General features: G+C 41.7%; 1 protein-coding gene, 1 long non-coding RNA gene and 1 pseudogene across 4 annotated transcripts in view; 1 reads left to right on the plus strand and 2 right to left on the minus strand.

Annotated features, from left to right (window-relative positions):
* Nucleotides 1-25,126, plus strand: part of CSTPP1 (centriolar satellite-associated tubulin polyglutamylase complex regulator 1) — a 213,966-nt gene that overhangs the window by 123,851 nt on the left and 64,989 nt on the right. The gene's annotated exons all lie outside the window — the stretch shown is intronic.
* On the minus strand, nt 1,620-1,699 carry LOC138421432 (U6 spliceosomal RNA; annotated as a pseudogene).
* Nucleotides 10,801-24,370, minus strand: LOC138420702 (uncharacterized). Its single transcript, XR_011249272.1, has 4 exons — nt 23,786-24,370; nt 19,675-20,015; nt 16,454-16,537; nt 10,801-15,016 (listed from the first exon to the last, which is right to left on the minus strand). It is a non-coding gene; the product is annotated as an uncharacterized lncRNA (long non-coding RNA).

Raw genomic sequence — 25,126 nt, forward strand, 5'->3', positions numbered from 1 at the left:
TTCCACTATCAGGGATCAAACTTGTGTGCCCTGCAGTGGAAGCACGGAGTTCTAATCACCAGGCTAACAGGGAATTCTGCTTGTTCACTTTATTAGTTGTTTCTTTTGCTGTGCAAAAACTTTTTAGTCTGATATCTCTCTTGTTTATTTTTGCTTTCGTTGCATATGCTTTTGGTGTCATATATCCAGAAAAATTGGTGCCAAGATCAATATCAAGGATATTTTCCCTTCTGCTTTCTTCTAGGAGGAGAAGAAAGTTTCAGGTCTTACATTAGCCTTTAAACCATCGTGAGTTATTTTTTGTGTGTGGTTTAAAATAGAGGTCTGATTTAATTATTTTGCATGTGAGTGTCCGATTTTCCCAGCACCATTTATTGAAGAGACTATTCTTTCTTAGCTCTCGTGCCAAATGTTAGCTGACTATACATATGGGCTTATTTCTGGGTTCTCGAGTTTGTTCCATTGCTCTATGTGTCTGCTTTGATGCCAGTACCATACAGTCTTGATTACTTTAGCTTCGTAGTATTGTTTGCAGTCAAGACGTGTCATGCCTCCTGTTTTTTCTTCCTTCTCAGAATTTCTTTAGTTCTTCAGGGTCTTTTGTGGTTTCATATGAATTTTAAGATTTTTTTTCTATTTTTTCTGTGAAAAATGCCATTGGAATTTTGATAGGGATAACACTGAATCTATATATGGCTTCGGGTAATATGAGCATTTTAACATTATTGATTCTTGCAGTTGGTGAACGTGGATGTCTTTGCATTTGTTTGTTTCTTCAATTTTCTGAACAAACGCTTGTAGCTTTCAGTGTACATATCTTTCACTTCCTTGGATGAATTTATTCCTAGGTATTTTATTGTTTTGGATGCTATTGTGAATGGGATTGTTTTCTTAATTTCTTTTTCAAGTGGTTTGCTGTTAGTGTATTAAAATGCAACTGATTTTTGTATGCTGGTTTTGTGTCCTCTAACTTTACTGGATTTGATTTATTAGTTCTAACAGTTTAGGGATTAGATTGGAGTTTTTAAGATTTTCTATATATAAGATCGTATCATCTACAAACAGAGACAGTTTTACTTCCTCCTTTCTGATATGGACGCTTTTTATTTCTTTTTCTTGCCCAATTGCTCTGGTTAAAAACTGCAGTACTGTGTGGAACAGGGATGGTGAGAATAGGCACCCTTGCCTTGTTCTTGGTCTTTAGAGGGAGAGCTTTCAACCTTTCACCGCTGAATATGGTGTAAGCAGTGGACTTGTCCTATACAGTCTTTATTTTGTTGAGGTACTTTCCTTCTATATCCAATTTGTTCAGAGTTTTTAATCATGAAAGGAAGATGAATTTTGTGGATATATGCTTTTATTTCTCTTGGGTAAATATCTAAGGGTAAAATCACTGACAAACTGTTTTCCAAATTGGTTGTACTGTTTTATACTCCTATCAGCAATGTCTGAAAATTTCCGTTGTTACACATCCTTGCTAATATTTGGTGTTGTCAATCTTTTTTCCCCCAACTTTGAGATATAATTGACATAGAACATTCTGTAGGTCTAACGTGTACTATGCAATGATTTGATATATGTATATATTGTGAAATGATTACCACAGTACAGTCATTTTTAAAAATGTGGAATGTTTCACAAGCTTGTATGTCATCCTTGCACAGGGACCATGCTCATCTCTCTCTGTGCTCTTTCACTCAGTCGTGTCCAATTCTTTGTGACCTCAGGGATGTAGGCAGCCAGGCTCCTCTGTCCATGGAGTTTTCCAGGCAAGAATACTGGAATGGGTTGCCATTTCCTACTCTAGGGAATCTTGCCGACTCAAGGATCAAACCCATGTCTCTTGTGTCTCCTGCATTGGCAGGTGGGAAGCTTCAGTTGGCTCAGTGTTGTAAAGAATCTCTGTATTGTGCCAGTTTTAATATACGTTCTTCTGAAGCAAGCAGTCATTTTTTTAACTTCTTATTTTATATTGCAGTATAGTCGATTAGCAATGCTGTGATAGTTTCAGGTGGACAGCAAAGGACTCAGCCCTCTATATGCATATAGCCATTCTTCCCCAAACTCCCCTCACATTCAGGCAAGCATAGTCTTTAATTTCAGCCTTTCTAATGGGTCTGAAGTAGTCTTTCTAGTATCTTGTTGTGGTTTTGATTTGCATTTTCCTGATGACTAATGATGTTGAACACATTTTTATTGTTTATTGGCCATTTCTTCTGTGAAATGCCTCTTCACGTCTTTTGCCTATTTTTTATTGGGTTATTTACTATAATCATTAAAACAGTTCTCTATATATTCTGGTTGCCAGTCAGATGTATGTATTTTAAATCTCTCTCACTGTTTGGCTTATTTATTTCCTTAATGAAGTCTTTAAAAGAGCAGAAGTTTGAAGTCTGTTTTCTGAATTTTTTCTTTTATAGTTAGGTCTTTGGGGTCCACTCTAAAAAAATCTTTGCCTTAAATACGTTTATAACACTATTACTCTACATTTTCTTCTAAAAGCTTTAGAAATTTACTTTTACATTTAGATAGATAATCCATCTTGAATTAATTTTTGTGTGTGGTTTGAAGTTGAGATCAGGACTTTTTGTTCTGTTTTTTTCCATATGGATAGCTAGTTGTTTATTTCAGCACCTCTCTTTGAAAGACTTTACCTTTCCCACTTAATTTTTTTGGTTCGTTTGTAAAAGAAATCAGTTGATTATATAAGCGTGGGTGTATTTCTGGATTCTCTATTTTGTTTCATTGATCTACTTGAACGTTAGTCTTGATTACAGCAGAAAGGTACCGTATGTACCTTCTTTAATGTCTCTCAGCAATACTTTATAGTGTTTAATATATAGATCTTATACATTGTATTAAATCAATTTATATATTTCAAGTTTTGTGCTACTATTTTAAGTAGCATTATTTTTAAAATCTATTTTCTTTATAACTTTTCATTGCAAGAACTTATAATTGCTTTTTGTATATTTCTCTTATATCTTGAGACTTTGCTAAATTCACTTATTAGTTCCATAGCTTTTTTGTAGATTCCTTAGAATCTTCTACATGCAAAATCATGTCATATGCCAATTAGAGGCACTTTTATTTCTTCCTTTCAGGTCTCTGTAGGTTATTTTTCTCTTTCTTTCTTTTTTGCCAGAGTAGGACCTCATTACAATGTTGAATAGAAGTGGTAAGAGCAGATATCTTTGCTTTGTTCCCAATCATGGCAGAAGAGTTATCAGTGTTTCAGATTAAATATGAGGCTTTTTGTCGATGTCCTTTATTATGCTGAGGAAGTTTACTTTTATTCTTAATTTGCTGAGGATTTTTAAAATTTAATTTAATTTTTTTAGTTGAAGGAAATTGCTTTACAGAATTTTGTTGTTTTCTGCCAAATATTACAGAGAAGGCAATGGCGACCCACTCCAGTACTCTTGCCTGGAAAATCCCATGGGTGGAGGAGCCTGGTAGGCTGCAGTCCATGGGGTCGCTAAGAGTTGGACACGACTGAGCGACTTCACTTTCACTCTTCACTTTCATGCATTGGAGAAGGACATGCCAACCCACTCCAGTGTTCTTGCCTGGAGAATCCCAGGGACAGAGGAGCCTGGTGAGCTGCCGTCTATGGGGTCACACAGAATCAGACACGACTGAAGCAACTTAGCAGCAGCAGCAGCAACCATGCATATGTGCTAAGTCATTTCAGTCATGTCCAACTCTGTGCAACCCTGTGGACTATATATCCTGCCAAGCTTCCCTGTCCATAGGATTCTCCAGGCAAGAATACTGGAGTAGGTTGCCATGCCCTCCTCCAGGGAACCTTCCTGACCTGCAGATCAAACCCGTGTCTCTTAGTCTCCTGCACTGGCAGACAGGTTCTTTACCACTAGTGCCACCTGGGAAGCCCACTTAAATATCACCATGAAAAGTGAAAGTGAAAGTCGTTCAGTCGTGACCAACTGTTTTCGACCCCATGGACGATACAGTCCATGGAATTCTCCAGGCCAGAATGCTGGAGTATGTAGCCTTTCCCTTCTCCAGGGGATCTTCCCAACCCAGGGATCGAACCCAGGTCTCCCACATTGCAGGTGGCTTCTTTACCATCTGAGCCACAAGGGAAACCCATAAAAATAGTCAAATAAAAAGTTTATAGAAACGTATGCACATACCTACATAGCATCATTTGTGGTCTAGAGAAATATAAACAACCGTGAAGATGCAATATCAAATCGTAACTGTATAAAGTTAACTCTAGTACTCACTGTATTGCTGCTGGAGCAATTTTGTAGAGAACCCCTGTCGCTGTTGCAGTGAGCTCAAGCATCCTGAGTATTCACTTAAAACGCCATGTGACACTGACTATTTCCACCTGGGCAGTTCATAGCTCCAGTCCTGCTTATCATGTTAAAAGTGATCCCCTGCAGATGTCATGTATTTTTCATCACGTTTAGTGCAATATTGTAAACCTTGAAAGACACCATTGGGCCCATATGAAGAGCCACTTGTGATGCCGGAAGTGCTGCTAAGAAGCAGAGAAAAGTCATAACATGACAAGAAAAACTTGAATTGCTTGATATGTACCAGAGATTGAGGTCTGCTGCTGTGACTGCCCACCATTTCAAGATAAGTGAATCCAATGTAAGGGCCATTCTTAAAAAAAAAAAAAAAAAAAACACTTCTGTGTGAGTCATTGCTGCAGCTAGATCAGCAGGCACAGAAACCTTGCACTTTTTGAGAAATATTGAATATTTCTCTTTTTATCCCCTTGAAAATTCAGCTTTCATGTGGGTGTAGAATTACTGTAAGAAAGGCATATTGATAGACTCTAATATGATTTGAGAAAAAGTGAAGTCATTATATGGCAACTTAAGGCAAAAGGAAATGGAACGATCTGAAGCTGGAGAATTTAATGCCGGCAAAAGGTGGTTTGATAATTTTAGAAAGAGTTTTGGCTTAAAAAAATGTCAAGATAACAGGAGAAGCTGCTTCTGCCAACCAAGAGGCAGCAGAAAAGTTCCCAGAAGCAATTAAGAAAGTCATTGAGGAGAAAAGATATCTGTCTGGACAGGTTTTTAATGCAGACGAAAGTGCCCTATTCTGGAAAGAAAAAGAATGCCATAAAGGACATTTATTAGCAAAGAAGAGAAGTGAGCACCAGAATTTAAGGCAGAAGGAAATAGGCTAACTCGACTGTTTTTTATAATCAGTCAAGTGTATCATCACGACTCCCCTCATCCAGCCTTCAGACCTCGAAGGAAAGAGATAAATACCAGCTCCCAGTCTTTTAAGCTGTGCAGGAAGAAGGCCTGGACAAGAGGAGTCCTTTTTCTAGATTGGTTTCATCGACATTTTGTCCCTAAATCAGGAAGTACCTTGCCAGTAAAGGAGTGCCTCTTAAAGTTCTTTTGATTTCGGACAATGCCTCGACCACCCAGAACCTCATGAATTCAGTAATAAAGGCTTCAGAGTGGTCTACTAGCCCCCAAACACACTCTCTAATTCAGGGGATAATAAGGACCTTTAAGGCTCATTACACACAGTACTCTAGGGATAGGATTGTCAACACTGCGAAAGAGAACCCCAGGAGAGAAAACATCATGAAAGTCTATGAGGATTACACCACTGAAGATGCCATTGTTGCTGGAGAAAACGCCATGAAAGCCATCAAGCCCGAAACAATAAATTCCTGCTGGGGAAAACTGTGTCCAGATGTTGTACATGACTTCACAGGATTTACAACAGAGCCAGTCAAGGAAATCATGAAAGAGATTGTGGGATAAAAAGGAAAAAGTGGGAGGGGGGGTGAAAATTTTAAGATATGGAGAAATTCAAGAACTAAGAAACACCAAATGAGAGGAATTAACAGAAGATGACTTGATGGAGATGAGTGCTTCCTAACCGGTGCCAGGCAATGAAGAAGACGTACAAGTAGTGCCAGGAAACATATTGGCATTAGACAGTCTGGCAGAAGGGTTCCAGTTAGTCATGATTGCTTTTGACTTCTGCGGCACGGACCCCTCTATGATACAGGCACCGAAACTAAAGCAAACAGTAAAAGAAGGATGAGGACTATACAAAAATGTTTTTAGAGGAATGAGAAAGCGAAAAAGGTCAGGCAAATTTCTGATATGTTTCCGTAGAATTACACCCAGTGTGCCTGCCTCTCCTGCCTCTCCTTCCGCTTCTGCCACCCATGAGATGACAAGATCAACCCCTCCTCCTCCTAAGCCTACTCAATGTGAAGATCTTTATGATGGTCCACTTCCACTTAATAATAATAAGTAAGTAATAATAATAGTAAGTAATCACGTTATACCATTAATAAACTTATCTGTTGTGTATGTGGAGGGGGGGTTATCTTTGTGTGAAAATCTAATAACTAAATAGCAAGAACTGTGTGAGATGTTTTTGTGTCATTACCATTATCATCACCTAAATATTCATCACATAGAACAGTATGTGCAATAACGAAGGAGACGATAAGCAGATGAAAAGACAGCCTTCAGAATGGGAGAAAATAATAGCAAATGAAGCAACTGACAAGGAATTAATCTCAAAAATATACAAGCAACTCCTGCAGCTCAATTCCAGAAAAATAAGCGACCCTATCAAGAAATGGGCCAAAGAACTAAACAGACATTTCTCCAAAGAAGACATACAGGTGGCTAACAAACACATGAAAAGATGCTCAACGTCACTCATTATCAGAGAAATGCAAATCAAAACCGCAATAAGGTACCATCTCACGCCAGTCAGAATGGCTGCTGTCAAAAAGTCTACAAGCAATAAATGCTGGAGAAGGTGTAGGGAAAAGCGAACCCTCTTAACACTGTTGGTGGGAATGCAAACTAGTACAGCCACTATGGAGAAGAGTGTGGAGATTCCTTAAAAAACTGGAAATAGAACTGCCATACAACCCAGCAATCCCACTGCTGGGCATACACACCAAGGAAACCAGAATTGAAAGAGACATGTGTTCCCCAATGTTCATCGCAGCACTGTTTATAATAGCCAGGACATGGTAGCAACCTAGATGTCCATCAGCAGACGAATGGATAAGAAAGCTGTGCTACATATACACAATGGAGTATTACTCAGCCATTGAAAAGAATACATTTGAATCAGTTCTAATGAGGTGGATGAAACTGGAGCCTATTATACAGAGTCAGAAAGAAAAACACCAATACAGTATACTAACACATATATATGGAATTTAGAAAGACGGTAATGATGACCCTATATACGAGACAGTAAAAGAGACACAGATGTAAAGACTTTTGGACTCTGTGGGAGAGGGCGAGGGTGGGATGATTTGAGAGAATGGCATTGAAACATGTATATTATCATATGTGAAATGAATCTCCAGTCCAGGTTTGATGCATGAGACAGGGTGCTCAGGGCTGGTGCACTGGGATGACCCTGAGGGATGGGATGGGGAAGGAAGTGAGGGGGGCGCTCAGGATGGGGAACATGTGTACACCCGTGGCTGATTCAATGTATGGCAGAACCATCACAATATTGTAAAGCAATTAGCCTCCAATTAAAATAAATGAAAACAAGGGAAAAAAAAGATCTCTAAGTTCTGCAAAGTTCTTACTCTTTACAGGAAAGTATTGAACTTTTTTCCAATTAAAAATTAGAAAACGCATTTTTCCTTATTGTTAGAGATTCCCTTGAATCATATAATAAAATAAAGGTAAAAAGAATGTAAAAATAAAAAAAAAAAGACAGTGTGTGCAAGACTGGTATTGAGGCTGATAGCCTATCCTTATACAGGCATAAGGCGAGTGATATTTAATACAAAATTAACAATCTGTTAGTCTTCTTCCTAGTTTACTAAAACTTTGCTTTCAGAGAATTATATTACCATACAGCATGCTTCTCTTTCTTATAATTGGAGACACTTTGTTTTATCCTGTCATCACAAGTAAGTGGTTTTTTAAAAGGCAGCAATATTTCCAGTAGTGTATCATGCATATGACTGTAATATTCCATGCCATAAAATTTTTATAATGATTCATTCATTTGTATATAGGTTAGGCTATTGGAAGGACTGATGCTGAAGCTGAAACTCTAATACTTTGGCCACCTCCTGCAAAGAGTTGACTCATTGGAAAAGACTCTGATGTTGGGAGGGATTGGGGGCAGGAAGAGAAGGGGACGACAGAGGATGAGATGGCTGGATGGCATCACCGACTCGATGGACATGAGTCTGAGTGAACTCTGGGAGTTGGTGATGGACAGGGAAGCCTGGCGTGCTGCAATTCATGGGGTTGCAAAGAGTCAGACACAACAGCGACTGAACTGAACTGAACTGAACCATAAAGCAATCGTATCGCTGCTTCTTCGTTATCAATACATAAACCATTCTACCTGTAAATAAATATGGATTTCTTTTTTCACATTTTGTTGTTAAGTCCCTAAGTCATGTCCAACTCTTTGTGACCCTATGGACTGCAGCACACGAGGCTCCCCTGTCCACTATTTCCCGGATTTGCTCAAACTCATGTCCATTGAGTCGATGATGCCATCCAACCATCTCATCCTGTGTTTCCCCTTTCTATTCTTGCTCTTAATCTTTCCCAGCATCAGGGTCTTTTCCAGTGAGTCAGCTCTTGGAATCAGGTGGCCGAAGTATTGGAGCTTCAGCTTCAGCATCAGTCCTTCCAATGAATATTCAGAGCTGATCTCCTTTAGGATGGACTGGTTGGATCTCGTTGCAGTCCAGGGGACTCTCAAGAGTCTTCTCCAGCACTGCAGTTTGAAAGCATCAATTCTTCAGTGCTCAGCCTTCTCAATGGTCCAGCTCTCATAAATGTTAGCAATACATATAACATTACAGTGTTTTGTATCATATAAGACAATATTTATATAGGTACTGACAGATGATTACAGTACAGTACTATAAATGTGTTTTCTCTCCCTTATGATTTTCCTAATAATGTCTTCTTTTCTCTAGCTTACTTTATTGTTAAGAATATAATATATAATATTATAATACACAACATATGCATTAATTGACTGTTTATGTCACCAGTAAGGCTTCAGATCAACAGTAGGCTATTAGTAGTTAAGTTTGGGGAGAGTAAAAAGTTCCACAAATTTTCAACTGCATGGGAGGCTGGTGCCCCTAACACCTGTGTTGTTCAAAGGTCGACTATATATATACACACATATATACAGATGAATATTTACACTTACATTGTATTAAAGGGAAAATAAGAGACTAGGAAGACTTGAAAATGGTGACAAAATACTGAAGACAATGTAAAAAGTCCTCCTTTAAAAAAAATTACATCAGAGCAAAAAATGACAGTGAGGACTAGGTGGATGGTATCATATTAATGAATGAAAGCGAGAAAAGAGAGCATTCACCTCTGATTTTGATTTAGTCTCCTCATCAAAGAGAATGCTTTTTGGATTGGAAAAGATTAAAAGAAACGCTGGTTCCAGGAAGTGAAATCAAATATAGCTGAGATGTAAGAAGTCACCTAACTGCTTTAAATGAGCTCAAGTTTCTGGGTCTGATTTACTTTCTGAGGCGCGGAGGCCCGGTGGATAAGTAGGCTGAACTGCTGCTGGCAGTCTCTGGGAAAGCGGACCGCGCGCAGGATGCGAGGAGAGGGCGGCCGGGCAGAGGGAGGGTGGCCGAGCTGCTGGGGGGAGAAGTTCCAGAAGACCCGCCTCAGCAGGCCGGTTCAACAGACTGAGGGCAGGTGACCTTGCCATCTGTCCTGAGATATTCTTTCAACTATTTGTTAAAAAGAGTAAGTTGTCAGTGTTTAGAAAAGGACGTTGTAGTCACTGTAAGCCTATCAGACTTTACTGAAAGAGAAAGGGCTGGGAGGGGATGAGGGAAGGGGGAAGGGGAGGAGAGAAGAGGAGAGAAGGAAGAGAGCCCAGGCTTGGCGGGTAAAGAAGGCCCCAGCTGTTACTTCTTAGTCAAACGACATTAGGCAAATTATTTATCTGTATAAGCCAAATTGCCTTATAGGTAAAATAGAAATAATAAGTGAACCTACTTCATAGCATAGTTCTGAGGTATAAACCAAATAGTGTGTGTAAAACATTTATCAAACTCATTGGTAATTGTGAAGGGAGTGACAAAGACAAAGGGTGGTAATGGCCACAATACTGAAGGAGGAAAAAGTGAGACGGTCAGTGCAAACTGACTCCATTTTTGAAGGGATTACTAGACTGTTAAATTGAGAAGAATCTATACTTAGCTATATCTATTATAAAATTCGGAGAAGGCAATGGCACCCCACTCCAGTACTCTTGCCTGGAAAATCCCATGGTTGGAGGAGCTTGGCAGGCTACAGTCCATGGGGTTGCACAGAGTCGGACACGACTGAGCGACTTCACTTTCACTTTTCACTTTCACTTTTCACTTTCCTGCATTGGAGAAGGAAATGGCAACCCACTCCAGTGTTCTTGCCTGGAGAGTCCCAGGGACGGGGGAGCCTGGTGGGCTGCCATCTACAGGGTCGCACAGAGTTGGACACGACTGAAGCGACTTAGCAGCAGCAGCAGCAGCAGCATTATAAAATTATTATAAAATGTAGCTATATTTATTCTGTTGGTTTGGGATTCCCAGGTGGCACTAGTGGTAAAGAATCCGCCTGCCGCTGCAGGAGACGCCAAAGACACGAGTTTGATTCCTGGGTTGGGAAGATCCCCTGGAGAAGGAGGTGGCAACCCATTTCCAGTATTCTTGCCATGAAAATTCCATGGGCAGTGAAGTCTGGTGGGCTGCAGTCCATGGCGTCTCAAAGAGTCAGACATGACTCAACACCCACTCTCTCACTCACATTGTGCTGGTTTAGTTTAATTGGATTTCAGCAAGACCTTGACAACATCTCCATGATATCCTGGTGAAGAAGCAGAAAGGATGTAGGGCTGGATGACATCTAACAGGTTGAACGGTCATATCCAAATGTGCTAATTAATGGGTTCATATCATGCTGAAGCGAAGACTCCAGAAATATAATTCTGGATTATGCCATTTTTTTCTAATCTATTATTTGCATGAAAGCATGGATAGCAGGCTAATCAAAGGTGGGAGAGATAGCTAATAAGCTGCCTGAAAGAAATAGAACCTGAAAAGCCATAGTATAATATACTACAGAGAATGGGGGTGGGTGGGTTTATCACTACTAGCTTATGACCTTGAAAAATTACTTAACTACCTGAGCCTTTGTTTCCTATTTGCATGAAGATAATACCACCTATTCCGTGGTGGTTGTGAGAATAAAAAAGATAATATATGTGGACTAGTTAAATATATTTTAGTTATCTATCAGTGTATAATAAATTACCCCAAAGTTTGGAGGCTTAAAGTTTGGAGGCTTAAAGCAATAAATACTTATGTCACACCATTTCGGAGGGTTAAGAATCCAGGAGCAGCTTACTGGGATGGTTCTGGCTCAAGGTCCCACATAAGGTTAAAAATCAAGATTTGGGGGACTCCTGTGGTGTGGTTATGAATCCACCTTCCAATGCCAGGGACGTGAATTTGATCTCTGGTCAGGGAACTAAGATCCCACAAGACACAGAGCAACTAAGCGCATGCGCTGCAGCTAGAGAGCCTGCAAGGGGCAACTAGAGAAGCTGGCTCACCCGCAATGGAAATCCCAGGTGAAGCAGCTAAGACCCAGTGCAGCCAAATAAATAGATTTTTTAAAAAGAAGACAAAATCAAGATTTGGGTCAGGGCTGCAGGCATCTGAAGGCTTGACTGGGACCAGAAACTCTGTTTCTAAACTCACTCATATCACTGTCAGCAGGAGGACTCAGTTCTTCATCATGAGTCCCTCATGATACGGGAGTGGCTTCCCCAGAAAAAGGGATCTCAGACAGAGCAAGCAAGAAGCATCAGTACCTCTTACGACCAAGTCTCTGAAGTCACATGATGGCACTTCCATTTTACTCTGCTCTTTAGAAGTGAATCACTGTTTCACCCATACTCAAGGGGCAGAGAGGAGAGTATCATAGAATATTGTGGACATATCTTAAAACCACCACATTATAAAAAGTACTCTGCTAGTGCTTTGCACAAAATTCAGTTCATTTCAGTTGCTCAGTCCGACTGTTTGTGACCCCATGGACTGCAGCATGCCAGGCCTCCCTGTCCAACACCAACTCCCAGAGTTTATTCAAACTCGTGTCCATTGAGTCGGTGATGCAATCCAACCATCTCATCCTCTGTCGTCCCCTTCTTCTCCCGCCTTCAATCTTTTCTGGCATCAGGGTCTTTTCCAGTGAGTCGGTTCTTCATATTAGGTGGCCAAAGTATTGGAGTTTCAGCTTTAGCATCAGTCCTTCCAATGAATATTCAGGACTGATCTCCTTTAGGATGGACTGGTTGGATCTCCTTGTAGTCCAAGGGACTCTGAAGAGTCTTCTCCAACAGCACAGTTCAAAAGCATCAATTCTTCAGTGCTCAGCTTTCTTTGTAGTCCAGTTCTCTCATCCATACACAACTCCTGGAAAAACCATAGCCTTGGCTAGACCTTTGTTGCTAGGTGCTCCATAAATGGCAGTTGTTTTTATGCTGTTACTACTATATACCTAATACATAAGGTCTTTTCTATAAAGCCACTATGAGAAGGACAAGAAAACCTCATGCTTTTTTCAGTTGAGTTCAGTTCAGTTGCTCAGTCGTGTCCAACTCTTTGCAACCCCATGAATAGCAGCACGCCAGGCCTCCCTGTCCATCACCAACTCCCAGAGTTCACTCAGACTCAAGTCCATCGAGTTGGTGATGCCATCCAGCCATCTCATCCTCTGTCATCCCCTTTTCTTCCTGCCCCCAATCCCTCACAGCATCAGTCTTTTCCAATGAGTCAACTCTTCACATGAGGTGGCCAAAGTTCTGGAGTTTCAGCTTGAGCATCATTCCTTCCAAAGAACACCCAGGACTGATCTCCTTTAGAATGGACTAGTTGGATCTCTTTGCAGTCCAAGGGACTCTCAAGAGTCTTCTCCAACATCGCAGTTCAAAAGCATCAATTCTTCGGCGCACAGCTTTCTTCACAGTCCAACTCTCACATCCATACATGACTACTGGAAAAACCATACCCTTGACTAGATGGACCTTTGTTGGCAAAGTAATGCTTTTGAATATGCTATCTAGGTTGGTCATAACTTTCCTTCCAAGGAGTAAGTATCTTTTAATTTCATGGCTGCAGTCACCATTTGAAGTGATTTTGGAGCCCCAAAAAATAAAGTCTGACACTGTTTCTACTGTTTCCCCATCTATTTCCCATGATGATGGGACCAGATGCCATGATCTTAGTTTTTTGAATGTTGAGCTTTAAGCCAACGTTTTCACTCTCCTCTTTCACTTTCATCGAGAGGCTTTTTAGTTCCTCTTCACTTTCTGCCATAAGGGTGGTGTCATCTGCATATATGAAGTTATTGACATTTCTCCCGGCAATCTTGATTCCATCTTGTGCTTCTTCCAGCCCAGCGTTTCTCATGATGTACTCTGCATAGAAATTAAATAAGCAGAGTGACAATATATAGCCTTGATGTACTCCTTTTCCTATTTGGAACCAGTCTGTTGTTCCATGTCCAGTTCTAACTGTTGCTTCCTGACCTGCATATAGGTTTCTCAAGAGGCAGGTCAGGTGGTATGGTATGCCCATCTCTTTCAGAATTTTCCACAGTTTCTTATGATCCACACAGTCAAAGGCTTTGGCATAGTCAATAAAGTAGAAATAGATGTTTTTTCTGGAACTCTCTTGCTTTTTTGATGATCCAGTGGATGTTGGCAATTTGATTTCTGGTTCCTCTGCCTTTTCTAAACCCAGCTTGAACATTTGGAAGTTCATGATTCACGTATTGCTGAAGCCTGGCTTGGAGAATTTTGAGCATTACTTTACTAGCATGTGAGATGAGTGCAATTGTGCGGTAGTTGGAGCATTCTTTGCATTGCCTTTCTTTGGGATTGGAATGAAAACTGACCTTTTCCAGTCCTGTGGCCACTGCTGAGTTTTCCAAATGTGCTGGCATATTGAGTGCAGTGCTTTCACAGCATCATCTTCCAGGATTTGAAACAGCTCAACTGGAATTCCATCACCTCCACTAGCTTTGTTCATAGTGATGCTTTCTAAGGCCCACTTGATTTCACACTCCAGGATGTCTGGCTCTAGGCGAGTGATCACACCATCGTGATTATCTGGGTCGTGAAGATCTTTTTTGTACAGTTCTTCTGTGTATTCTTGCCACCTCTTCTTAATATCTTCTGCTTCTGTTAGGTCCATAACATTTCTGTCCTTTATCGAGCCCATCTTTGCATGAAATGTTCCTTTGGTATCTCTAACTTTCTTGAAGAGATCTCTAGTCTGTCCCGTTCTCTTCTTTTCCTCTATTTCTTTGCACTGAACACTGAGGAAGGCTTTCTTATATCTCCTTGCTATTCTTTGAAACTCTGCATTCAGATGCTTGTATCTTTCCTTTTCTCCTTGGCTTTTCACTTCTCTTCTTTTCACAGCTATTTGTAAGGCTTCCCCAGACAGTCATTTTGCTTTTTTGCATTTCTTTTCCATGGGGGTGGTCTTGATCCCTGTCTCCTGTACAATGTCACGAACCTCCATCCATAGTTCATCAGGCACTCTATCTATCAGATCTAGGCCCTTAAATCTATTTCTCACTTGCACTGTATAATCATAAGGGATTTGATTTAGGTCATACTTGAATGGTCTAGTGGTTTTCCCTACTTTCTTCAATTTAAGTCTGAATTTAGCAATAAGGAGTTCCTGATCTGAGCCACAGTCAGCTCTCCGTCTTGGTTTTGCTGACTGAATAGAGCTTCTCCATCTCTGGCTGCAAAGAATATAATCAGTCTGATTTCGGTGTTGACCTTCTGGTGATGTCCATGTATAGAGTCTTCTCTTGTGTTGTAGGAAGAGGGTGTTTGCTATGACCAATGCATTTTCTTGGCAAAACTCTATTAGCCTTTGCCCTGTTTTATTCCGTATTCCAAGGCCAAATTTGCCTGTTACTCCAGGTGTTTCTTTAGATTCCTGGAAAATACAGAGAAGGAAGTACCATATATCACAAGATTCATTATATCTGTTTTGTAAACTAAAATGAATGCACTCTTTTTATACTATTGCATTAAGAACAGACTGATAAAATTAAATTTCAGTAACACTTAATAGTCATACCTAAAGTACATAGTCAGCCGACAGATACCAGTGACATGGATAGTTTGAATTGATGGTTAATCCAAAAATTAATTTTGTTTGGTTAAGATAAAATATAAACACCTATATTTATATTAACAAATATTAGAATTCTTCCAACTTAAACTGTGTAGTATCCCAACTTGTCTGAGTGTCCTGCTCTCCTTTTCAGCTAGAAAACTGGCCACCCCTAAGACTAAGAGGACCCAGTCTCAACAAAGATAAGAAGACTTGCTAGTTCACCCACCTTCCCTGAGGGCGAGGAGTAATTTAGGGAGAATTAAATCAACAAGCAAAAGAAGTATATCAACAAAGGGCTCAATTAAGCCAGAGAGTTGATGTTGATAGTAGAAACTCAGAAACAAGAATCACTGGATAATCAAGCGTCCCTCTGTTTGTGTATACATATGGATACCTAAGTGTCCATCAGTAGCCTCAGGGATTGTCTGATGCTGGTTGTAAACAAAAGCATAAGAACTCTTGAACTCCAGGTGGACAGAGTAATTTACTGGGCCACTTTGGAAAGATAAGATCATTAAATTGAAGATAGTGTCACACCCGAAACTGGTTTATTCACTAGTGTTTTGATTTGCATTAATCATTAGACAGTTCCTCAGGCTAATGTCTGGCATTATGGAACTCTCCTTAGCAACTCACCAACAAAGCAATCAGACTTCTAACATGTTCACAACATAGTCACGGATTTGAAAGTCAGTAAAAATGGCCCCCAAGGAGCCAGTGTTTACAGAGTTTATATGTGTCTCTGTAAAAGAGGCAGAAAATCTGCCAAGAGCTCCACAGAGAATCCGATAACTATTTATAAATGCATAACTCTCAGGTTCTGATCAGGTCAACAGCAGCAGATAGCAAGGTGGTGAGGCAGGTCTGACAGGGGTGATAAAAGTTATCAGGAAAGAAAGTCACTAAAATTCAAACAGTGAAGAGAAAATCTGTGTTAAAAACAAACAAGAGAAAATCTATGTATATATATATATATATATTTTTTAATCAAATGGTATTTTAGGGTCATTTACCATGTAGGGGACCTGTAAAGGCTTTATTAATCTTTTTTGTTCTTTGAGGGTATCTTTCCATTATGGTCCAGGGCAATAAGCAGAATGTTGAACCAGAGTTGATAAACCAAATGTTACTTATGTTTATTATCATCTTTTTAGCCGGCCAAGGAAGTTTGTGATGCAGTTTAGAGATAAGATATGCTTTTTTAAAAAAAATTTTTTTTAAGTTTGGGCACTTAAGCTTTACTTATTGACTTACAGAATACACATAGAAGAAGGGGTCACTGGAGCCTCTGGGAAAACTGTGTACTGATTCAGCATCGTGAGGGTTGCACAGCCTGTTCTGTGAATAATAAAATAATTAGAATAACAGCCATCATTTATTGAACACAGAGAATGAGATGGCTGGATGGCTTCACCGAGTCAATGGACATGAACTTGGGCAAATCCCGGAAGATGGTAAGAGACAGGAAAGCCTGGCATGCTGTAGTCCAAGGGGTCACAAGAGTCGGACATGACTTGGCAACTGAACAAGTGAAAACTCACCATGATCAGGAACTGTGTTAAATCTTTACATGCATTATGGTATTGAATCTTCTCAACCACTATTTGAGTATTATTATCTCCATTTTTTTTAATGTTTACTAATTTATTTGGCTGTGCCAGATCTTAATTGCAGCACACGGAACCTTCCGTCTTCACTGTGGCATGCAGGATCTTTAGTTTCAGCACCTGAACTCTTAGGGACAGCCTGTGGGATCTAGTTCCCTGACCAGGGATCAAACCAGGGCCCCCTGTATTGGGAGCACAGAGTCTTAGCCACTGGACCACCAGGGAAGTCCCTGTCTCTACTTTAAAGATGAGGGAACTGAGGTCAGTTCAGTTCAGTCACTCAGTCATGTCCAACCCTTGGCAACCCCATGGACTGCAGCACACCAGGCTTCCCTGTCCTTCACTATATCCCGGAACTTGCTCAAACCCATGTCCATTGAGTCACTGATACCATCCAACCATCTCATCCTCTGTCGTCCCCTTCTCCTCCTGCCTTCAATCTTTCCCAGCATCAGGGTCTTTTCCAATGAGTCTGTTCTTCGCATCAGGTGGCCAAAATGTTGGAGTTTCAGCTTCCGCATCAGTCCTTCCAATGAATATTTGGGACTGATTTTCTTTAGGATGGACTGGTTTGATCTCCTTGCAGTCCAAGGGACTCTCAAGAGTCTTCTCCAAAACCACAGTTCAAAAGCATCAATTCTTTGGTGCTCAGCTTTCTTTATAGTCCAACTCTCACATCCATATGTGACCACTGGAAAAACCATAACTTTGACTAGATGGACCTTTGTTGGCAAAGTAATGTCTCTGCTTTTCAATATGCTGTCTAGGTTGGTCATAACTTTTCTTCCAAGGAGCAAGTGTCTTATTTCATGGCTGCAATCACCATCCGCAGTGATTTTGGAGCCCCCAAAATAAGTCTCTCACTGTTTCCATTGTTTCCCCATCTATTTGCCATGAAATGATGGGACTGGATGCCATGATCTTACTTTTCTGAATGTTGAGCTTTAAGCCAACTTTTTCACTCTCCTCTTTCACTTTCATCAAGAGGCTCTTTAGTTCTTCTTCACTTTCTGCCATAAAGGTGGTGTCATCTGCATATCTGAGGTTATTGATATTTCTCCCGGCAATCTTGATTCCAGTGTGTGCTTCATCTAGCCCAGCATTTCTCATGATGTACTCTGCATATAAGTTAAATAAGCAGGGTGACGATACGCAGCCATGATGTACTTCTTTCCCAATTTGGAACCAGTCTGTTGTTCCATGTCCAGTTCTAACTGTTGCTTCTTGACCTGCATACAGATTTCTCAGGAGGCATTCCCATCTCTTTAAGAGTTTTCCACAATTTGTTGTGATCTACACAGTCAAAGGCTTTGGCATAATCAATAAAGCAGAAGTAGATGCTTTTCTAGAACTCTTACTTTTTAAATGATCCAGTCAGTGTTGGCAATTTGATCTCTGATTCCTCTGCCTTTTCTAAATCCAGCTTAAACATCTGAAAGTTCATGGTTCACATACTGTTGAAGCCTGGCTTGGAGAATTATAAGCATTACTTTGCTAGCGTGAGATGAGTACAATTGTGCAGTAGTTTGAGCATTCTTTGGCATTGCCTTTCTTTGGGATTGGAATGAAAACTGTGGCCACTGCTGAGTTTTCCAAATTTGCTGGCATATTGAGTGCAGCACATTCACAGCGTCATCTTTTAGGATTTGAAACAGCTCCACTGGAATTCCATCACCTCTGCTAGCGACGTGTCTGTCTTCACTTCAGCGTGACATGAACCCATTAATTAGCACATTTTGGTATGACTGTTGTATGTCATCCAGCCTATATCCTTTCTGCTTCTTCACGAGGATATCATGGAGATGTTGTCAAGGTCTTGTTGAAATCCAGTTAAACTAAACCAACACAATATGAGTGAGTGAGTAGGTGTTCAGTTGTGTCCAACTCTTTGCAACCTCATGGACTGCAGCCGGCCAGGCTCCTCTGACCATGCGACTCTCCAGGCAAGAATACTGGAGTGGGTGTCCATGCCCTCCTCCAGGGGATCTCCCAACCCAAGGATCAAACCCAGATCTCTCGCATTGCAGGTGGATTCTTTACCATCTGAGCCACCAGGGAAGTCCAAGAATACTGGAGTGGGTAGCCTATCCCTTCTCCAGGGGATCTTCACAACCCAGGAATCGAACCAGGATCTCCTGCATTGCAGGCAGATTCTTTATCACTTAGGCACCAGGGAAGTCCTGTAATGTTATCTTATATGGCAAGAAGAACTTCGCAGGTGTGATGAAGTTAAAGATCTTGAGATGGGGGAGATTATCCTGGAATATCCATGTGATAATATCCAAAAGAATATCCAAAAGATAACTTAATGTTATCTCAAGTCTTCCCAGGGGACGGGGGAATCTAGTGGGCTTCCGTCTATGGGGTCGCACAGAGTCGGACACGACTGAAGCAACTTAGCAGTAGCAGTAGTAGCAAGTCTTCCCAGAGGCAGACTACAAGAGGTTTGATGATAGGAGAGGAGAGGCAGTGTGGAAGCTGGAAGCAGTGGACAGGGGAAAGTGATGTGATGTAGCATCCCAAGCCAAGGAATGACCACAGCCCCTCGTGGCTGGCAAAGCCAAAGAACAGATTGTCCCCAAACCTCCAGAGGAATCATGCCTGCTGACACCTTCATGTTAGCCCTGTTAAGACTCATTCTGGGGACCTCCCTGGCAGTCCAGTGGTTAAGACTTCACCTTCCAGGGGCGGGGAGGTGCTGGTTCAGTCCCTGGTCAGGGAGCTAAAATCCCACCTGCCTCAAGACCAAAAAACCAAAACTTAAGAGACCAAAATGTAAACCAGGAGCAATATTGTAACAAGTTCAGTAAAGACTTTAAATGGTCCACATCCAAAACAATCTTTAAAAAGAAAAAATAAAAGACTTACTTTGGACTTCCGGCCTTCAGGACTATAAGCGTGTGAACTGCAGCCGTGGCGAGCCGCCGTTCGTGGTGTTCGCTGCAGCCGCCGCAAGAGCCTCGGACAGCCACGTGACTGTCTTCGCGGTGTGCTTGCTTCACACTTTGCCCTTATATTTTTCCTACACTTGGTAATTGTATTTCCTGAATTCAGTTACAAAAGCGTCGTTTCAGATCAGGTTTGAGGCATGTTGAGAATTTAGCTGGGCTACTCCATGCTGTTGCTGCCTTGGCATCCGTTTTGTTTGGTCCACAGAGATGTTAAAAATGATGCCAGCCCCTCAGCAAGCACATGCCCCGGATAACAGCCTGCAGAGTCACAAGCAAACATAAGGTCCTGATATGACTTTCCCCTTGTGTTCAGAGGTCGCCCCTGCCACCCAGGGCTTTCACATCATCCCTTAGATAAGACCCAAGTGGGAGCTTACCAAAAGCCCACTGTTTTGGTTTGAATTGACCGATCCAGACTTAGCCCAGAAATCCCAAAGTTCTTCACCCACAGACCCTAATAAGGACTTGTTACCACAGGGCCTGACGGTCTTGTCTGCACTCTGCCCTGACCTCCCGCTGTGACCCCTTGAGATGTGCTTTGCGCTTCCTCCAAGACCTGACTGTAATAAACATCTCTATTTCAGTTTTCCTGTGGTCAGCTGTTGAACAAGACTCACCACCTGCTATCCTATGCTCCACTTAACAAACGCTGGTTTACAAAATCATAACAAAGAGGCACTTTATGAGATTATCCAATCCTATGGCTAACCCATATCCCAGCCTTTTGAATTGCTACAGTGGAAAACGAAAAGTGATAGGACCAGCGTTGCTATGTGTATAATGAAATGAAATCTTTTCAAGATGAAGGATTAACACACTTATGGAAAAATACTGAATGTCAAAAGTCAAGTCAGTAATCACATCCCACACCTCTGACTAGAAATATAGCAGATTTCCCCTACACCCTCCACTCTTCATTAAAAAATTATTTCCAACCTTCAAGAAAGCTATGAAAGTAACTTGGATTCCCCAAATGCTACCAACTATTGCATTAGTGCACAATAGGTAGGAAGGAAGGGAGGTAGCTAGATAGATAATTCAAAACTAAGTTATAAGAATCATGACACTTAACCCCGATATAAGTGAAAGTGAAGCCACTCAGTCGTGTCTGACTCTTTGTGACGCCATGGCCTGTAGCCTGCCAGGCTCCTCAGTCCCTGGAATTTTCCAGGCAAGAGGACTGGAGTGGGTTGCCATTTCCTTCTCCAGGGGATCTTCCCGACCCAGGGATTGAACCCAGGTCTCCCACATTGCAGGCAGACACTTTACCATCTGAGCCACTAGGAAAGAACTTAATATATATAACCCCTATATACTTAATCCCCTAAAAGGAAGCATTCTCCTCGTCTGCGTAACTCCAGTTTCATTATTTAAGGAAATGACCAATAATTCCCCAGTTGTTCTCAGATGTGTTAAAAGAAGCTTGTTTTCTGACCCGGGGTCCGATCCAGGTTCACAGTTGCGCTCAACGATGCCTCTCTAGCCTCTTTTAATCTGGAACAAACACTGTTCAGTTTTGTTCCTCATGATGTATTTTTCTGGTGTTTAGCCTGACCCTCCCTGTGCTCTCATGTAAACTCCACAGGGGCAGGGATTTGGGTCCCTTTTGTTCGTTGCTATGTCCTCAGCACTGAGAACAGGGCCTGGCACTTATTAAGACTTAGTAAATATTTGTTAAATAAACAGATGAGTGAATGAGTAAGCAATACAAGTATAATGAGTGTCCCGAAGGGTGATTTAGAGGATGCCAAAGAGGCTAATCTGTTGTTGTTTGTATATTAACTATTACCTCTGTGTTCCTGGAGTTCATGTTCCAACAACAGGCTCATTTTACAAACCAAATAGGAAAAGATAAATTAAAATTGTTTTAAAAAATAACCAACTGAAAAAGTTGGTCAAGACAAAAGAGGTATGAGAATTCCCTGGCAGTCCAATGGTTAGGGTTCTCCGGGGGTCACAGGTTTGATCCCTAGTCGGGGAACTAAGATCCTGCACGCCGGACAGCGTGGCCACGATGCATGGTGACATGTAACTTAACCGTGAGACTACAAAGACAGTTACATTGACTGTTGGGTCACAGAATGATGTGACCACCACAAACCTAAGTTAGCCCTGCTGCTGCTGCTAAGTCACTTCAGTCGTGTCCAACTCTGTGTGACCCCCTAGATGGCAGCCCACCAGGCTCCCCCGTCCCTGGGATTCTCCAGGCAAGAACACTGGAGTGGGTTGCCATTTCCTTCTCCAATGCATGAAAGTGAAAAGTCAAAGTGAAGTCGCTCAGTCATGTCCGACCCTCAGCGACCCCATGGACTGCAGCCCACCAGGCTCCTCCATCCATGGGATTTTCCAGGCAAGAGTACTGGAGTGGAGTGCCATTGCGTTTTCCGAAGTTAGCCTTAGAGTAATACAAAAATAACAGAGGTCTTAAGGAGAAGATGGTTGTTTTGCTCTGTTTATTCATTCTTTCATTTGACTAGTATTTTTTGAGGGCCTGCTGTATTCCAGGCACTAGTTTATAGATTCTTAAAGGTCATCTTTTTTAACCATCAGTAATAATACAGAGATAGGCACAGTTTCATTTTGGAGTAAAGGAAAGTAATTATCACAGAAATAAAACTATTGTGTTATTCGGAGATATTTTTATTTTGTTGACTTCAAATTGTTTCTTTTGAGCTCATCACTCCAATTAAAGACATAAATTTCTAACAGGGAAATGGCCTACCCAGAGCATAATCAAGACAATAATCATTGTCTCTTTTTCCTGAAAGAACTTTCCCATGATTGTTTAGCTCAGCCTGAAAGCCTTTTGTGACACTTAAAAATCACTGAGGGGAAGAAAAGAGCCTGAGCTGGGCTGGTTTTGCACAGGACATGAGCTGTGAGTCTGGTCTCAGCTGTCGGTGTTGGACAGGATGCCGTCTACCAGCTTTGCTTCTTGTCCAACTCCAGTTTCCACAGGTTTCCGTTTTCCTTTGCTCTCCAGTCAAAAGGGAAAATGCTCACATGATTCTTAGGAATACTGGAGCAGGAAATTGTTTGAGGGACTTGAAAAACCCTTTTTTCTCTCCCTTCAAAGCCTTAAATGATGCTTGCTTCATCGAAGCTTCAGTTCAGTTCAGTTCAGTCACTCAGTCGTGTCCGACCCTTTGCGACCCCACGAATCACAGCTCACCAGGCCTCCCTGTCCATCACCAACTCCCAGAGTTCATCCAGACTCACATCCATTTGAGTCAGTGATGCCATCCAGCCATCTTATCCTCTGTTGTCCCCTTCTCCTCCTGCCCCCAATCCTTCCCAGCATCAGGGTCTTTTCCAATGAGTCAACTCTTTGCATCAGGTGGCCAAAGTATTGGAATTTCAGCTTTAGCATCATTCTTTCCAATGAACACCCAGGACCGATCTCCTTCAGAATGGACTGGCTGGATCTCCTTGCAGTCCAAGGGACTCTCAAGAGTCTTCTCCAACACCACAGTTCAAAAGCCTCAATTCTTTGGTGCTCAGCTTTCTTCACAGTCCAACTCTCACATCCATACATGACTACTGGAAAAACCATACCCTTGACTAGATGGACCTTTGTTGGCAAAGTAATATCTCTGCTTTTGAATATGCTATCTAGGTTGGTCATAACTTTCCTTCCAAGGAGTAAGTATCTTTTAATTTCATGGCTGCAGTCACCATCTACAGTGATTTTGGAGCCCAAAAAATAAAGTCTGACACTTTCCACTGTTTCCCCATCTATTTCCCATGAAGTGATGGGACCAGATGCTTACAAATCATTAAAAGCAGACCTGCCAGATTGATGTAATATATGTTTTAGCTTCCAACAGAAAAAAAGAATCTCCATAAAACTAATCTTTGAGTCATGGAGAATTTTTTCTTTTCTGATTTTAATGTTTTGGAGTACTCCAGCACCTTTTCACTGCCTGCAATACACAAATCTCCTGTGTCTTCCTTGAGCCAAAGATGAACCTGGTGTCGCCTCTAATAGCTCTGTATTCCTAGTCCTTTGCAAATATGTTATTACTCACCCACTTTAGCCGTTGCAGAGCGACTCCCAAGGACCAGTGTCTTAGAAAACCAGAAACCACGCAGGAGGAGGGCAGCAGTTGGGTGGACATCGAGAATGCCAGTGCAGACCTGGGTTTCTTGCATCTCTGTGGCTTCCGTTTAGAATAAGTGTAGATGGAGAGAGGCTGAGCTGTCTCCGGTGTGACCCCTGGTTAAGCTAAAAGCTATATAAAAGCTAAGGATACGCTACTTCCTGTTACTCACAGAGAGAGAAACATGAGAGGACCAGACTAACAAGAAAAAAGGAAATGACGTTTGTTGAGCTCCTCCACTGAGGTAGGTGTTGTGACAGGCGCTTCCTAAAGTTAAAATTTCTACTTACTACATTTGATCCTCATCACAGTCTACAAGGTATCGTCTCTATATTACAGACAGGAGAAGTAAAGCTCACAACTAATTTGTTCAAGGCGATGCAATAGGATGTGGAGAAGAGATTCTAAACCTTCTCTGTGGCTTCAGAGTCATGCCCTTTTCACTAACTCATTCTTCCTGCTCCTCTGACCAGTCCTCCTCAGCATCTTTAGAAAGTTACTCTCCTCTGTCTTAAATGCTGCTGTGTCCCAGAATTCCATTCTTGACTCATTACGTTTCTCACTGGGCGTGGTTACTGAGCAGTCCTGTCTCCTTTGACTTCCGCTACTATCTTGGGCAAATGACTTCTAAATCTGTCTGTCCTAGCCCTGAACTCCCCCTGAGCCTCAGACCCACACATGCTACCCACAGCATGCTACCAGCCTCAGATACCGCTACTTACACGTATGTCTGACCGTCACACGTTTCTACATGTCGGAAGCAGAACTCCTCACCCTCACCCTTGAATCTGCCTCTCTTGGGCTCTCCAAGATTACACTCTTATCATTCTAGATTCCTCTTTCCCCCTCACCCCTCACATGCAGTCAGCTAGAGTCCCGCTGTTCTCCCTTCAAAATAGTTCTTAAGTTCCTGATCTGTCTTCTTGATTCCAGTGATCATTGCTGCGGTTTCTGCTTGAACCTTTGAAATTTTGCTCCCTTTTCAGTTGAGTGATCCACGTGCAAAGAAAATCTGACTGCACTGTTCTTCTTCTTCTTGTGCTTGAAACCATTTAAAGATGCCCCCACCATCTAAGAGCCCATTCACTGCAAAAGACCCTGACACTGGGAAAGAGAGGGCAAGAGGAGAAGGGGCCGACAGAGGAGGAGATGGTTGGATGGCACCACTGACTCAATGGACATGAGTTTGAGCAAGCTCCGGGAGATGGTGATGGACAGGGAGGCCTGGTGTGCTGCAGTCCACGGGGTCACAAAGAGTCGGTCACAACT

This window comes from Ovis canadensis, chromosome 15 (genome assembly GCF_042477335.2).
Source record: "Ovis canadensis isolate MfBH-ARS-UI-01 breed Bighorn chromosome 15, ARS-UI_OviCan_v2, whole genome shotgun sequence".
NCBI lineage: Eukaryota > Metazoa > Chordata > Mammalia > Artiodactyla > Bovidae > Ovis > Ovis canadensis.